Source organism: Eumetopias jubatus, unplaced genomic scaffold, assembly GCF_037043125.1.
Source record: "Eumetopias jubatus isolate StellerSeaLion01/CBP00866 unplaced genomic scaffold, mEumJub1_p1.0 scaffold_8, whole genome shotgun sequence".
Classification (NCBI taxonomy): domain Eukaryota; kingdom Metazoa; phylum Chordata; class Mammalia; order Carnivora; family Otariidae; genus Eumetopias; species Eumetopias jubatus.
In genome coordinates, this window is record NW_028274814.1 from 26,833,686 (window position 1) to 26,850,832 (window position 17,147).

Genomic DNA, 17,147 nt, shown 5'->3' on the forward strand with positions numbered 1-17,147 from the left:
CATTTAAGCTACAAATTATGCCGAAGGAGTTTTACCTTGTAGAGTTATTGTTCACAACAATGTATATTAAATTTTTTCTGTTCTTACATAATTCGTCTAGACTTTTTACTGGCTGAGGCCTTGAGAAGGCCAGAGATAATCCATCTGAACCCCGAGAAGAGTGTTGCATCACATGCAACAAGTAAACGATCATTTATTCATCTTCAAGATTTTAAAATTTGATACAGAGTGAATATCAAAGGCACATTTTATTTGGAAGAGTGATTCTAAAATAGGTGATTTAGAAAAATACAATCTAATCTCACTAATTCTGATCCTGCTAATTTGGATTTTGCAATAATCTGAAGATAATAAATATACATTAGGGGAAAAAAGCAGTTATAATTTAAAAGGAAGAGCACCAACGCATCAAATCTAAGCATTTTGAATCCAAGGGAATGACATGGTGGTAAAATAAAATTTTCATTTATTATGTGCTTAGTACATGTCAGGAATTGTGATAGGGTTAGAACATCACTTCTATGTCTATTCAAACACTTATGGAGTAAATTATATTATCCAAATTTCTCATGATGAAACTACAGCCCAGAGAGGTTGATTAATTTTCCACCGGTCCGTTGACTAAAAGTGATGAGGTCTGACCGACTAGGAAATATGTGCTTTTAATATATTTGTTTTCAATTTTTGTTTTGAACTACTAAGTTTCCTATGTAAAAGGACTTTTGTGTGGCAAACATTTTAATTGATATAGATCTATTTTGAATTATCATTTTCCATTACTTAAATCTACATCTATATTTTGGTTGCTAATACAAAATGTACTTAAAAGTAATAAGGTTAGAAAAGCTTAATCATTCTAATTTCTTCCCCATTTTGTTTAATTAGTCAGTTTCTACTATACTGAAGATGTATCTCTAAAAATAATTTAAGAAGCAGAATAGTTATTAAATAAGTTTCATGTTCCATCATCCTAAATAAATTCTGCACCAATTACTTAAAATTAGATTATTCTGCATCAAATTTGGAAAATAAAATAATAAACAGCAAACAGAATTTTATCTGAGCACGTATAATTATCATTTTCCTATCTCTAAGGCAAGGATGATAATTTCTACTACATAAGAAAACAAATAAATGCCTTTTAAGTGGATAGATCAGTATGCAATAGAACTCATAATAAGGTTTCAGGAATAGTTAGTTTTCAAAGACTTCTTTAAAAAACTAAATTTTGAAAATTTTGTCCTTCCCCAAATACCCTCAGTGGATTTTTTTAGTTTTGTTTTGTTTTACTGATTGAGATATTAAGGTTTGGACAAAAGTGTCCTATAGATAACAAACCCTGAATTTTCCATGTTTTCTCCCTATAAAACCAGGCATCAAAATCAGTGAATTGGTGTTTGAAAATGACAATGTAATACACTACTTTGATAAAACATGACTAATTATCATTAGATTTCAAGCGCTGAAAAAAATAATTTTTTTCAGAAAACAAACTATGGTTATGAATATAACAGGTTCTAAATCGCTAAGGCAACTATTGTCACCTTTGTTGAAAATCTTTGCGGGCTTTGCATTTGTATCGTAGTTTTTCAGGTGAAAGGTTTTATTATTATAGATCTGCACTGCTTTATATTTAACAAACTTGCTAACTTTTTAGTCAACAATGGTATGGTGATGAGACAGGAGAAACTAAACAATATTATGCAGAGACCCAAAACAATAACAGCTTAAATAAAATAGAGGTTTCTTTCTTTTTCCATCACGTACAAGTTGAGCTTATGTGGCAACTCTGCTCTGCAAAAGTTCTGTGAGCCCAGACTCATTCTTTCTTGTTGCTCCACCATTTTAGGGAATTACCTTCATTTTCAAGGCCCATGGTCATTACCAGACCTACCTTCCAGCCAGAGAGAAGGGGCAAAAGGGAAAGAAATGTCTTTCCACTCCCTTAAAAGTTACGATTCGGAAGTTGTACTTTCTGCTCCCTTCTGGATCCTGTTGGCCAGAACTTAGTCACATACCCTACCTAGGTGCAAAGAGGTCTGGGAAATTTAGTCTTTAACTGAATAGCCTTGTGTCCTGAATGTTCTATCATTACCTCAGAAGTGGTGAATGTGCAATTTAGCTGTCTCTGCCATATACAAAATTCATAATGAAAGAAACAATGCCCACCTTAAAATGAACACACACTGCTGTTGGAAAGATGGTGGTATCACAATTGTAGGTTCAGGAAAAAAAATGCATTGATGACATTTTTTTTTAACTCTGTGTGTGTGTTTTAATTAATAAACTAATCTTTAGAGCCGTTTTAGATTCACAGCAAAATTGAGTGGAAAGTGTAGAAAGTTCCCATACACTCTCTGCCCCTTACATTTGTATTTCCCTTTACTATGCTGTGTCGTTATAGGTTTGTCCAAAAGCATAGAATGGACCACACCAAGAGTGAACCTTAATGTACACTATGGACTTAGGTTGATAACAGGAGTCAATGTGGGTTCATCAGTTGTAACAAATATGCCAGTCTGGTGTGGGATGTCGGTAATGATGACACTTTTCAAACGAAGTAAGGTTACTTAATTTGCCAATCTCTTGCCTCTCAGCTCCAGAGAAACTCTTCATTGCCCTGTCTGTGCCTCCTAACCATTTCTTCCCGCCAGCTAGCACTGTAAAGCTTCTTTGGCAAGGGTATCAAAGGGAACCTGCCTGGAGGAGGAAGGGGTTCTTCGTCCCAGTTCCAGTGTGTGCTGTCTCTCCACAGGCTCCTGCAGTGTGTGGCAAGCAGCAGGGCATGACAGCCCCTTGAGCACAATCCTCCCTGGCACCCAGAGGGAAGATTCCCAGTGTACCTTTCGCACTGGGGAGATTCCAACTGAGTTTCATGTGGCTACATCTCAATGGATGACGTCCCTCTGGTGCCTGAAAGGACAGATTGCTTGTGATCCCTGGTGGTCTGGAAATCTAGCAGACTTCTCCTCCATCCTCTGGGGCATAGCCAGGCTCTCTCCAGTGAGCAATGGATCTCAGCTCTGGCTACAGGGTCCTATTTTAGATTTGTTCTTTCCTTGGGTCCTCTATTTCAGCCTTAGGGGTAGAATCTGCTCTTCATATATTCTTGACTTATCTTTACTTTTTAGTCTCCAAACTTCTGATACTCCAAACATCTGGTGTAGTTAATAAATTTGTATTTTACACATTCCTTGTTGAATTTACTGAGTAGATTCCTTTTCCTTGTTAGACACAATGAGGAAAGCCGGTCACATTAACACAATCGAAAGGGTTTCACCGTCTCCTTTGTGAAATGTAAAAGGCAGTGGGGAAAATGCGGGCATTTATGGCATCCTTCCGTATCATTTTTGAGGTCTATGATCAATGTTAATGCTCACATATTCTGAGGATTTGTCAAGAGAACATGCTATATGTATCAAACAAGATAGCAATGAATTGTTTATGTATTAAAATTTGGCGTGTCTGAAAGTGTTGAGAATCCGTGGGAATAGAAATAGTGTGGGTGTTTAAAAATCCAGTTGTTGTGCTTTGATATTTTTCCTTCTTTATCAAGATAAGATAAAAAATAAGCCTTTAGAGTTCCTCCAAAAGTTGTGTTTCTTCTCCTACACTATACCATTTACACTTTAAGGGAAGAATATTCACATGCCATATAAGAAAAATGTTTCATTTTGATAGGAAATTACCCTGTTTTCTGCATGACTTCATAGTGATACATTGTTTTAAATAGGTTTGCTAGCTGCTCTGTATCTCCCTAGCCCAGATGGGATCTTTGATAACTGTAGCTCTGGAAATGAATTTAGATATAAGACAGAAATTTGCTAACTAAGCTTTTAATTGGAATGGAATACCAAGAAATATCATGGTATTAATTTTTTTCCCCAAAGTACCATTTGGCTTAGGAGACTAAGAACAGATGTGTCAAGTCCTTGAAGCTAGGTGTACACTTTAGAAAAAGCATTTCTTCTAGCCAGTTACCATTCTTCTTGTTCATCATGTGTGTATGTTCAATAAAACTCTGAAAAATCACTATTTATGGGCTTAAATGATTATTTTATAATCATTTCAAATATATATATACATATTAAGTAGAAATAATCTATTTTGTATTTACTAGCAATTTTTGCTCTTGTTTTTGGTAACTGACAAAACATTTTTTACTTCAATTCAATTTTGTGTATTTCTAAAACTGTCATCTGAATGCAGCTTTGGTAATATAAGTATGACACAAGAACTGCTAAAATGTAGAGAATTTTGCTTTCAGTCAGTAATGTTTCATTGGTCATTTGCAGAATGAATCATATTTATTTATATTCTTATTTTTCTATATTTTGGACTAACCATCTTGAAGTTCTTAAAGGTTTCCTTTAGCAGTTGTTAGTAGACCAAATTTTCTATTGGAGAACATTATGTAAATTTAGGCAAATCTTCATGAACTTTAATCAGAACTGTATATAGGTAGCAGAAGTTTAAATTAAATGAATTTTGACAGTGAGATAGTTGTGTATGGAAATTTGGACATATTTATAATTTATTTTCCCAATAGGAACTTTTTCTTTTTAAATTTTCATATATCATACATATCACTTAAGTATTAAATTCCTTATTTATGTATTTATTTATTTGAGAGAGAGAGAGCATGAGCAGGGAAGGGAAGGAGACACAGAGGGAGGGGATCTCAAGCAGACTCTGCGCTGAGTGCAGAGCCCCATGCGGGGCTCAATCTCACAACTCTGAGATCATGACCTGAACCAAAATCAAGAGTCCATAGCTTAACTGACTGAGCCACCCAAGCACCGCAAGTATTAATTTCTTTTAAATGCAGCGTTCTTTTCTCTGAATTTGTTTTTTCTCCTGCAACAGATTCCGAACTATCTTTTCAAATTATTTCTCTTGCTTATGTTTCACTTTGGTCTTTGAAGTCAATAAGAACCATGGACATGTGGAGGGTAGGATCTGGGTAAGGAATTCTAGGAAGTTGCTTCACGTGAAAACAGTGAAAATCATGAAAGGAATGTCTACAACCATTTAAAAATCCCAACATCTTCGGAGTATTGTTGCTAAGATGACTTATTTTTGTACATGTCTCCACATTATCTTGCGATCAGTAACTTCTCAAGATATATTTGTGGAGTGGATGAAAATAGTCTAGATTTATGTATAGATCTTCCTCAACTTACGATGGTATTTTGTCTGGATTCACCTGTAGCGTGTTGAAAATACAAAACGTCAAAAATTCATTTAATACATGGAACCTACTGAATACCATGGTTTAGCCTAGCCTAACTTAAATATGTGCAGAATGCTTACCTCAGTCTCCAGTTGGGCAAAAGCACCTAACACAAACCTTGGCACAACTTGAAAATAGAATGTTGACTATCTCATGTAACATAATGAACACTGTATTGAAAGTGATGAACAGAAAGATTTTAGGGGTACAGAACAGTCTTCAGAGTATCGGTTGTTGATCCCCAGGATCACAGGGCTGACTGGGAGCTACAGGGGCCACTGCCCAGCATCACCAGAGAGTATGCACCACATTATCATTGGCCTGGGAAACGATCAAAATTCAACGTACAGTTTCTACTGAATTGCAGTGTTTTCTGACCATCATAAAGTTAAAAAGTCCTAAGTCAAACCATCATCAATCAGGACTATCTGTATAGTGTCTTTAAAAATAGAGTTCTAGACTACCTCCTAAACTCAGAACATCAAGAATCTGAGTCCAAGCCAAACCTTGAGACAGTTTTCAGTTGGAAAAGTATGAAAATGGCTTATGTCGACATCTAAAATTTAAGTCAATAGCACTGCAAAATTCTGACCAACAGTTAGGACTGAAGACACAAAAATAATTCTTGCCAAATGACAATTTAGATGCACTGCTCTGCTCTCTGTCCTCACAACTCCTGTTATTTCTTGCTTCTTGTTGTCACTCTGTATCTCTTGCATTTGACAAAAACAAAACTATCATAAGTTCTAAACTGTTAATATGACACTCGGTCTGGAATAATGACACTGATGTTCTACTTTATAAACTCAAATAGTCCAAAACAGCAGTTGAGATCAGAACAGACATAGGTATGGTATACACGCATTTTTAATACCATTAGTAATAAATGACTAGTTAGTTAAACAGACTATTTAAATAGACTCACACGAATACAGCTCAGCATGAAGACTCAAGGCCTAAAGAGCAGGAGATAAACACATGTAGTCCAAATAAGAAAAAAACGTGCATTAGATAGAGTTTTTAAGAATACCAAATTGTATGCAGATTTTTGTTGTTGTAATTTGGATGGACTCCAACTTTTCTAGAAGAAAGCATTTGCTTACATATTAAGCAATATATAGTAGAAAAACAGAAGGATAACAAATACCAACTATTTTTTCTTTTTAAAGAAAAACGTTCAAACTGTTTTAACTGGTGAATATACGTGAAGGTGTTCTATTCAGTTATAGGTCTGATTCTGCCTTACAAAAGTTCTTTTATTTATTTTTAAATTTAAAAAAAAATTTTAAGTAGGCTCCACACCCAGCGTGGAGTCCAAAATGGGGCTTCAACTCACTACCCTGAAATCAAGACCTCATCTGAGATCAAGAGTCAGTTAATTGACTGAGCCACTCAGGCACCAGCATAAAAATACTTTTAAAATAAGAGTCATGACTCAAAGTGTTAATATATACAATATATACATACCTTTTACATATGCTTTAAATTTTTTTTAGTCTTGAAGCTTTGGGCAGATCATAGTTTGTTGAAAAGTCTGACATCACTGAGTCCAAAGTAAATGAAAAGTTATTTATGTGCCAGAGGACCCCTACAGCCTGATTAGCAGGAACACTGAGGAAATGAATCTCAAATTAACTCGATTTTTATTTCAGCTTTGTGGATTACCTTTAATGCATTGTAAATCTGTATTCACGTGGAATAATATAGATATGTGTTCCACACAATAAAGTAATTCTCTCTTAGGTAAAATAATTCCACTCATAGAAAAAATACAGAACACAATCTTTCTTATAAGATCTCATTTCTCTTTATAGCCTGCTAAAAACAAATAACAATGCAACGTTGAAAACCAATGCCTATAAAATGTCAACAGATGCATAACACAAAAAAATAGGAATTAATCCTACATAATAGTTAGGTAAAAGGGTGGATAAAAAAATACTGAACTTATCTCATTTTTTCTAGGGTAATCCTACTGAAATCTATTAGAAACACAGATTAATTGATACATGGTATCAGACATCAGCTCTTTGAAGGCACCGAAAAACATGACCTTTTAAGGAAAAATAAAATGCTATTATATTTTTATGAAAATTGCTGAAAAGTAAGGCAATTTAAATTGTTAATAAATTCAAAGCTAAAGAGCCTAGGTCAAACTTCCTTTGAAATTTACCCGGAAGATAGAATAATTGTTTCTTATATAGATGGAGTAAACACTGAGGGCAGCAAAGTGATGGAAAAATATGAAATATGCCTTGTCACACTGAAACGAAAGGGAGAAAATCTCTGCCCCGCCTGATTCCTCTTTTGCAGTTTATATGTTTATTAAACACAGACGTGGGAACCTCACCCTTCACTTTAATCTGGATACCCTTCGTTAATATGATCATGGCTTTGTTATGAATCAGTATCAGTACAACTCTGTTTTAGTAATGCGATGGAAAAAGAATGGCTAAACCATTGAATTTTTTAATCAGTGGTAATCCCCTAATAGTATAAAGAGGTGGTCATTTAGAGTCAACTTTAAGTACTTTACATATTAATTCAAACACATTAGTAAGCATTGACTTGGCCACAAATCTCTTCATCCTACGCACCCTCCTTCAAACCTCAAGACGAAATAGTAAAATTCAAACTTAAAATGAGAGAGAATTTAAAAACGAATTTTGTTTGCCTGTCATATATCTTGAATTGTCAAAATAGACAATAAAATAAACAATCTTTGTATTTTATTTTCTATTTAAGAGTCGGGACAATTTGTCCATTTTCATTTAGTTCCCTGGGGCCACACCAATGGAGCTTGGTTGAACATGCAGTAACTCATGTTGCCACTGGATGGCAGTGACAGCTTTTGTCTCTAAAATGCCCAAAGTGCCCTAGGTGCATTAGAGCGCCACAACTCTTTCCCAGGACATCAAAGTGTAAAAGGCACTGAGTACCTCTCCAACAGCTCACATTCCTTTTCGATCTCTTGCCTTTGGCCCACTCCATCCTCAGGCAGCCAATAAAGCTTCCTTACTTGCAATCACTTTTTACTAACATGATGATGTTCAAAAGAATGCCAAGTTTGCAAAAGGTAAAAAAAAAAAAAAAAAAAAACAAGGAGAGAAAAAGAAGGTAAGAAAATAAGAGGAAAATACACATAGAGGACCTTTCTGCCTCTGAATGGTGCTAAGCTTTCAGAGGCCACAATTTCTAGAATATATTTGTTATTTAATTGCTTTCTGGCAGATAGCAAAAATATCCCAAACTAGACATAGGTAAGCTGACAAAATTGTTAGGAAAAAAAAATTGTAGAGTTAAAATATGGAAAAATCTGAATTTTCATCAGTTAAAAGTCAATGATAATTATGGAGGTGTTAGATATAATCGGAGCTTGAAACAATGAATTAATTTGTTTTCTTAGAGAAGGAGGGAGGAAGGGCTTTTGCTTCTCAATAGCTTTGCTGGTTATGGATGGAGAAGACCTCAGATTACTTTTCTGACGAGTGGTTTAAGATGATTGTATTAGTCAAGTTAAAACGAAGAGGTATGAATTCTTTTATACATATATGGAATGAATCAATAGAGACAAATGTAATTATCCTTATTTCAGAGAACACACCTATTCGTCCCTAGGTATTCCTATTTTAAATTCTAAGAAACGTGGCCTATATCATGTCATACCGTTCTTAGTAAATAAAACTTAAAAAGTAAACTGTACAAATTCGCATCTATGGGAGGTAACAATTTATATTAAAGAAATTTAATACGTGTTTTTATTTGCTTTTAAAACTAATTAAATACCCCTTTGATGGAAGCTGAAATGGTTGAAAATATTACAGAAAAGCAACAGCAACAACAGAAAACACCAGAATGGGAATTCTGGAGCATTTTATAAAATGGTTTGAATTTTGCAAGCATCAGAAAAATAAGAAATTTTTAATTGCCAAATTTCCAATTAACTTTTATTTTTTATTTCTTTTAACACGGAAACACTAGCTGAGTAAGAAAATATTCAATGGTAGGAGTTGGAATATAAAAAGGACCTTTTGGAATCACAATTTAAAAAGGTATTTTTCATGTTGTGTGAATAAATTTTGTTACTAAATGGAGAATATATAGTTTGTAGAGGTAGTATAGTATATATTTGTGTATCTTCAAAAACCAAAACTAAAGATGGTTTCTTATATCTATATTTTGTTTGCTTCCCACAAGCACTCCACCTACATGGAGTAGATATCTGTATACAGAGTCCATAGTTAGAAAGCAGTTAAAAAAAAAATCAAGCACATTTGAGGAGAGAAATATTTAAGAACCAGGGAAGGACAGGCTTCTATCTTTGCACAAATCTGTCAGATTCTCACATAAAACTATGGCACAATTCAATAGCATTTGGAGATAATCTAAACAAATTTACTTAGTGCTCTCAGATAACCAGACTGTAAAGTAACTAGTTTCTGAAACTTATTTCTGCTTCATGACGCAGCCAGATCTAAGTGAATAGAGTCGATGTAATGTGCTTTACCTTTCCATTTATTTTATTTTATTTTTGAAGTAATACATAGGTAGAATTTTATTACTAAATAACATGTGAGTATACAAAATGTATAATTGAATAACAGCTAAAAATAGTCCAAGAATGTGAAATACACATTTTTTGAAATGATAAAAATGTATCCATGAAAAATATAAAATGTTGCATGTATATACAGTATATAGTTCTATATATATAACATAAATGAAAATTACAAAGTTGAGGTTGTACTGACCAAACCTCGTATGAAGTAAGATACAGTTGCAGCATTGCACATGCATATACAGATAATTCAAGCCAACATAATTCCCCTGGGGACCAGCATCCTCTTTCTTGACTGTACGTATTGACTTATCGATCAAAACTCTTGAATAATACCCTACTGTTCCACTTTTTATATTTTTTATTATGGAGTCTTAAGTTTTAACTTCAGGCATTTCGGGGGAAGTTAGTCAAAGGCTTTTGTATAAAAATCTTAAGGAATAGGAAATGGAAAGTGAAATCATGACAAATTATATATTAGTATCTATTTACCTTACATCTGGCATGTGACTTTAAAATTTCTGAGACAAATAGGTCTTCTGATTCCAGTGGAAACAAATATCAGTGTTTCAGAAACATTATAGGTAAGAACTTCTTCCTAATTTTTGAATACTTGGTTAGGCTATAAAAGACAAAAAGAGTGAAGGGTAACTTAAATTGTATATACATACATTCACATACACTAGATGGGACACGGGACTTCCGGGACCATCTAATACAGAGCATGGCTATGTGGTTTTGTAGCTTGATATTTAAATTTGGGAGCTGTTGCTATACAAACATACCTAAATTTTGCATGAGGTGGCAGTTCCCCATACCTGTGTGTATGTCAATTTAATACACATTGATAAAAGTCAGTTGCATGTAATATAAGTCATTTAGGAGTAGAATATTAAAATTTATGCCCCAATGGCAACCTTGTGTCTTGTCTACAAACACCTCCAACTCCCCCCTAAAAGAAAAAAAGTACAGAAAGAACTCTTATGTCCTAAGATCTTAAAAATAAATGCAGTGCTTACTACAGCAGTGCAAATTCTAAAATTAGAACGTTAAGAGAAGATGCAAGGCCCCTGAGCAAGGATGACATGCACATTCATAAAGTGTCTTATATATTTAATATAGGATGCAATTTTTTAAAAAAGATCTTCTAATCTGTCTCTAGCCTACAAAAGTTTTCAGATAGAAAAAAAGACACTTCTCAAAACCTGTCACATTTGTGAGTAAATATTTTTTCACCAAATCTGGACATTGTGAATATATGCATTTTACTACAGAAATAGTCATGAGACCATTAACTTGAACTTATTCCCAGAAATCTATGATGATTAATAAATAGGTGGATGATTGATAGATAATCTTAGGTGTGAAGGGGGAGGCAAGGAGACAATTTTTTATTAAATGAAAGGTGAACCAAAAATTTTTATTGGGGGAAAATAAGACAGATTTTAGCCAAATAATAAAATCTTTAGACTTCTGACTCTAAACTACACTTAAATTCAGTATCTTTGTTATAAGGACTTGATAAAGGTATTGAAGTCATTGTTGGCTTAAACCTTTGTAATTCTATAAAATAGTTCCAAACAACTAAGCTTCAAAAAACAAATATTTCATGTTTTCCACTTTATCCTGAAGAGGAGAAAGAGAAAGAGGGTTAACATTCACTGAAGGCTATTTGGTACCTGGTGTGAGGCACTCTACACATCTATTATTTATTTGGTTTGAGACAGGTTCCTAAGCTACTGAAATAAAAATTAGAATCATATTGCATTATTTCCAAATCGCTATTGAAATTATGGGAACTGTGCAAATTAGAAATCAACTTTAGGGACTGAATAGGTGGGAAAACAAAAATATATTTTGTTTACTGGAAAAAAAGAAAAAGGAGAAGAGTGTGGGTTACATTTCCCCAATCTTGTTATCCTGGGCTGGGTGTGTGTTACACGTGCAATGGTTGTCATCAAGGGAAAGGAATCGTGCCAGATAACATTTTAGGAAAGTTTTTTTAAGAACAGAGAAGAAAGGAGGAGGTTGGACTTTTAAAAAATGTACAGGGTTTTTATATATAAAATATTTCAGAGATAAAAATAAGAATTTAAATTCTGATGGGAGTAAGTGATAAAAGTCAGGCACATTCTCACAGTATTTAACAAATGGGTATTCACATTGTGCCTTATATCGCTGAGCCTGTTTTCTCCATCCCCCCCTTCATGGTCCCCTAAGCATTGCTAAAGGGAAATTCTCAGTCCAATTAAGTGTGCAGATGCCATAATTTGCCTCCCTTCTTGCTTTGCCTTCTTAATACTTATTTCACTTGGTTAATATTTGTTCTCAGCGCCTTCCTCATTCTCTGTGTTGAATCACGTCTTCCTAAAATTCCACTTTCTGGAGAGGTCTCCAAACTATATCAATAAAAATGTTTTTTAACTAAGCTCACTAAAAAGTTCACAGAAATCCTGCCATGATTTTAATAATGGTCAACAATTCAGATGTGAGCACTGGTGGAAAAGAGCTGCCAAATGGAGAGCCCAGGTTCTGGACTGCATTTTCTTGTCTCACTTGTAAGTTAATACTCACTGATAAAATACTAAGATGCCAGGAAGCATATCAAGCATTTGAGGCAACAGAATGAACTGCCAGAAGACTGGCAACTGAAGAATCGTCACAAATACAGGTGTTGTGTGACTGGAAGAAAATACCACAATGTATGCCTATTTTTTCCCCCAATCTGGGTGCTTCTGCATCCATCAATTAAATGAGACTAAAATGCCAACAAAATAATAACAAAAACAAGAATTCCAGATACTTACTAAAACTTGCAGACAAATGCCTGGACTCTTCCTATGTAGAAATGGCCCAATTTAATGACTTTTAATGGACAATTTCAGGTTCTATATTTTAAACATGCAAATAGGATTTTTTCAATAAAATGGGGATAGTGATGAGGAATAGAGCAGAAGAAACAAAGAAAAGTTTATAGAGTGAGAATAAAATCAGGTTTAAGAAAAAACTTACTGTATTAAAAGTTCAGAGTAGATTGAATCTGTTCTCTTTGGGCGGCATTTTCCTCCAGTTATTTATCATTACTTTTTATTTTGCTTAAGTCAGAATATTTAAACCTCCTATATGGTCACATCCTAACTTTATATCTACAAGGATTAAATACATTGCCATAGCTAAATACTACAGTATTACTCTTTAGCCTGTTACATAGAAGGACAAGCTCAAGATTGTATCAACGTTTCCTTAGTATTGACATAATTTAGGGCAGCTATCAATTCTTTTGGATTACCTTAATTTTAAGTGAATGTATCCCCATTTTTTCCTACCAATATTCTTGTCTAACATACGAATTCTACTGGTGAAATAGATTAATCCAGACTAATACTATTCTTAGCTAAGCAGAAATCTTAATATTGTCTATAATTATATATTATATAATATATATATTATATATTATAATTATAGTTATAATCTTAAAATTGCCTAGGTGACCAAGAATACTTGATTTTAGCCATGTAAGAATGAAAGAGTATCCAAAAAAGCCATATTGGGTATTTCAAGAATGAAATCATGTTGAAAGCCGAGTTCATAGGAGGGATCCATTTATCTAGCTGTGTTCATGGCCTCTCTTCCATTGAGATAGCACTTTCTTTGTGGGTCTAGTGATGCATGTTCACAAATCGGCCTCATATTATAGTTATGTATAGTTATGTCTGTACTGTCCATATCTTTCATTTCCATGTCCTTCCACCAAACCCCAGTGAAAACTTTCTTGGGATATCCATTTGTTTTTAGTATTATATTTCTCAGTTTCTTACAGACATATATTCAGCATGCAACAATTATTTACGGAGTGCTTACGGTAAGCCAAGCACTATGCTTAGCGAAGGGGATATAGGAAAGAACAACACAGGAAAAGCTTTTTCTTACATTGCATATAATATACCTAGAAAGCAGCATACAATGGACTAAGCACTCCAATTTTGTGCTTAGGTCTGAGTTCAAATCCTGCTTCAACTCCTGTGAGTTATGCTCTCATGTCATGTCATTATTTCTGTTTCTATTTATTCATTAGGAAAAAAATGGATAGCACTTACCTAAGAGGCTTATTGCAAGTGCCAAATCAGATTACTAAAGTAACTCTCTTTTTTTTAAGATTTATTTATTTATTTATTTATTGAGAGAGAGAGAGAGAGAGAGAATGGTAGAGAGCATGAGAGAGAGGAAGGTCAGAGGGAGAAGCAGACTCCCCGCTGAGCAGGGAGCCCGATGCGGGACTCGATCCTGGGACTCCAGGATCATGACCTGAGCCGAAGGCAGTCACTTAACCAACTGAGCCACCCAGGCGCCCTAAAGTAACTCTCTTAATGTGATGCTGGGTTGTATAGACCTTATAATAAAAGGAACTTATATATTATTTAATATTTGTTAAATTGTGCCATTTTTTCAATAACGCAATTGAAACACTGTTAGGACAGTGTTTAGGCAGAGATGATACAGAGCCATTGGGTAAAATATTTATGGCATATCATTGTTTTCTTAATGAAAACTATACCACATATCTGCTTATTGATTTTGGTAAGAGAAACGTTTATGGGTTTCTTCTAAGGAACATTTCAATATTTAATTTTGCACTTTGTGAATTTTGCTGTTTTTGCTTAAAAGCTCTATGACTGCTCCCAGAACCAGAAATTTTGTGATTTATATTTTCATCTTTTCTAAAATACATTTATTTTATAAATTTTAAGCCTTGTTTTACTTTAATTTATATTAAAGTGTAAGATAAGGATCAGGTTTATGAACTATTTTCCAGGAAGCCAAATATTACAAAGTTATTTGATGACTGTGACATTTGCTCATATAAAATTCATAATATATTCATGGGAGTCTGGGTGGCTCAGTTGGTTGGGCGACTGCCTTCGGCTCAGGTCATGATCCTCGAGTCCCGGGATCGAGTCCCACGTCGGGCTCCCTGCTCGGCGGGGAGTCTGCTCCTCCCTCTGACCCTCCCCCCTCTCGTGCTCTCTATCTCTCATTCTCTCTCTCTCAAATAAATAAATAAAATCCTTTAAAAATAAATAAATAAAAAATAAAATTCATAATATATTCATGATCATACACTAAAGTTTATATCTACTAGGAATAAAAATTATATTTTTACTTATAGTATTCATGGTATTACTTATGTTACTACTTCTGTTATTAGTATATATACAGACTTATTTCAGTGTGAGCATCTGTGGGGGTTTTTTGTTAACCTTAAGCAGATACACTTTAAACTAATAACAATCAATATAAAACACAGTAATTTCTGATTCAAATATCTCATTCTTTAACTTTTCATATTATTCATCTTTACACGGCTGATGTGTATTTTTAAGTAAAAATTTCATGGAATGTATCCATGTGCAGTTTATGTTTTGAAATCTGCAGATCCAAGCATGGAGGTCCTTCTGTTACTCCAGCACATTAACTACTTTGTGCGTGGTCAAAATATTTTTGGACCACAGTATTTTCCTCTCAAAACTTTGTTCTCATTGTTACATTATATCCTGGCACTCTGAGTTAAATAGAATCTGAAACCAGTGTGACTTCTACTTTTTGCCCAAATAGTTGTGGAATTTTTCATTTAATCTTGAAATTCAAAAACATTGCCAAGTTCTTTCTCAGTCCCTTTATTCGTGTGTGTTAGGGGGAGGGGTATTTAGTGAACCCTTTGTCTTGTATACACAGGTAATGTCTCTTGGTGTCACATTTTCACTAAACTCCTGGAAAGAGTTCTCTTTTAATGAATGACTGTTTAGTTTCATTTGCTTTAGTTCATTCCAAATGGATGAATTATTCATATATTTTATTTTTGTTTTCTTTCTTCTACAGGACCTATTAGTATTACTTTTCTGTATTTTTAGAAGGCTGCCATCTTTATTAGTGATTTTTTTTCTACAACGTCAATTATGTTCTTTATTACAGCGGAAGCCAACTTTAATTTTTCCATCGTGATAGCTTCTTCTCTCCCCATTCCTTTTATATTTTTGCGAGAAACAATTACATTTCAACATTTGCCCTATTCTCTTATTTTTCCCATTTTATATTTATCTGACATATTTACAACAAAGATTCTTTCTTCAGTAAAAACTGCTTTCAATAGCTCAAAGTCAATGTTTTTGTTTTTATTTCTTGAGTTTTATTTAATCTTGAATGGGGTAAAAATCTAACACTGTTGTTATGTACAAAGGGCGTTATTCCTTTTTATGGCTATTGCTTTCCATCTTAGTGTTTTCAGAATCTCATGATCATTGTATCTGCTCTCTCTGGAGATATGTATCTGCCCCAGTCAAATTCCAGGATCAGGCAAACATTTAAATAGCTTGGTTCCACAAAAGTTATGGCAGAAAACTATTCTGTGTCTCTTGTCCTTCTTAGTAGAAAAGTTAGTTCCTGGGGAATTTAAAGTATTTTGTAAATTCTCAGAATAGATTATTTTCAAGATTTTGCAATGGTTTTCTAATTCCTGTTGCCTCCTTTATAGCTGAGGGCACAGTGCTCCTTGAGCCTGTCCATTTTCAGTCCTGGACAAGGGAAAGTCATAGACTTTCACACAGTGGAGACAGATAATGGCAAGGTCAGGAGAGGGTAGTCCTGACAACTTTAAAATGACAACTAAGACTTAAGAGGAGCCTCAGACTTTCTCATTGGCACCATGGTTTACAATCTTTGTTGGACACAATTTTTCTGATAAAATCATCCTCTCTGTATTATAGTATCCTACTTCAGACATTAAGACATAGATTAACCTCTAATCATTTACTAACCAGCCTATATAATCTTTCAGTCCTTAGATTTAAAATTATTCTATCAGTATTGGCTTCCTTTGCTGGAGTAATTTATTTTTCTGTATTTTCATGAGTATACCAGACATCTGGCTCAAGGAGGTAGCTATGATTGGAAGGTTACACCATGACTTTCTAACACAGATTTCAAAGTCCTTTGTAATAGCGAGTAATGCTCTTTACTGCCTATTGATACATTTGCTTTAATGATTAAGATTTATCATGATATCAAAAAAGTCAAATAATGTAAAATTTCGTGCCATTCCCTTCCAGAAAAATTCACATGAATTGAATAGCTGATGATATACGCCTTTAAAAAAAAACTGTGAAAATAACTTTTCTTGAACTTTGGAGAAGTATAACGTGAAAGAAAAGTAGACTTTTGTTTTAAAATTCATATTTTTACAATTATGGAACAAATTTTGTGCAACTATATAGAAAAATATGAAATTCCAATTTAGAATTCCATCATGAAACTACACCATTCTAATTTCTCCATGCCACGGTTTGTTAATATTCCACAAAG

General features: G+C 34.0%; 1 non-coding gene across 1 annotated transcript; it reads left to right on the forward strand.

The window, feature by feature from the left end:
• Positions 1-10,802: 10,802 nt before the first annotated feature.
• On the forward strand, positions 10,803-10,906 carry LOC114217778 (U6 spliceosomal RNA). The gene has a single exon (XR_003611047.2). It is a non-coding gene; the product is annotated as a U6 spliceosomal RNA (small nuclear RNA).
• The last annotated feature ends 6,241 nt before the right edge of the window (positions 10,907-17,147 follow it).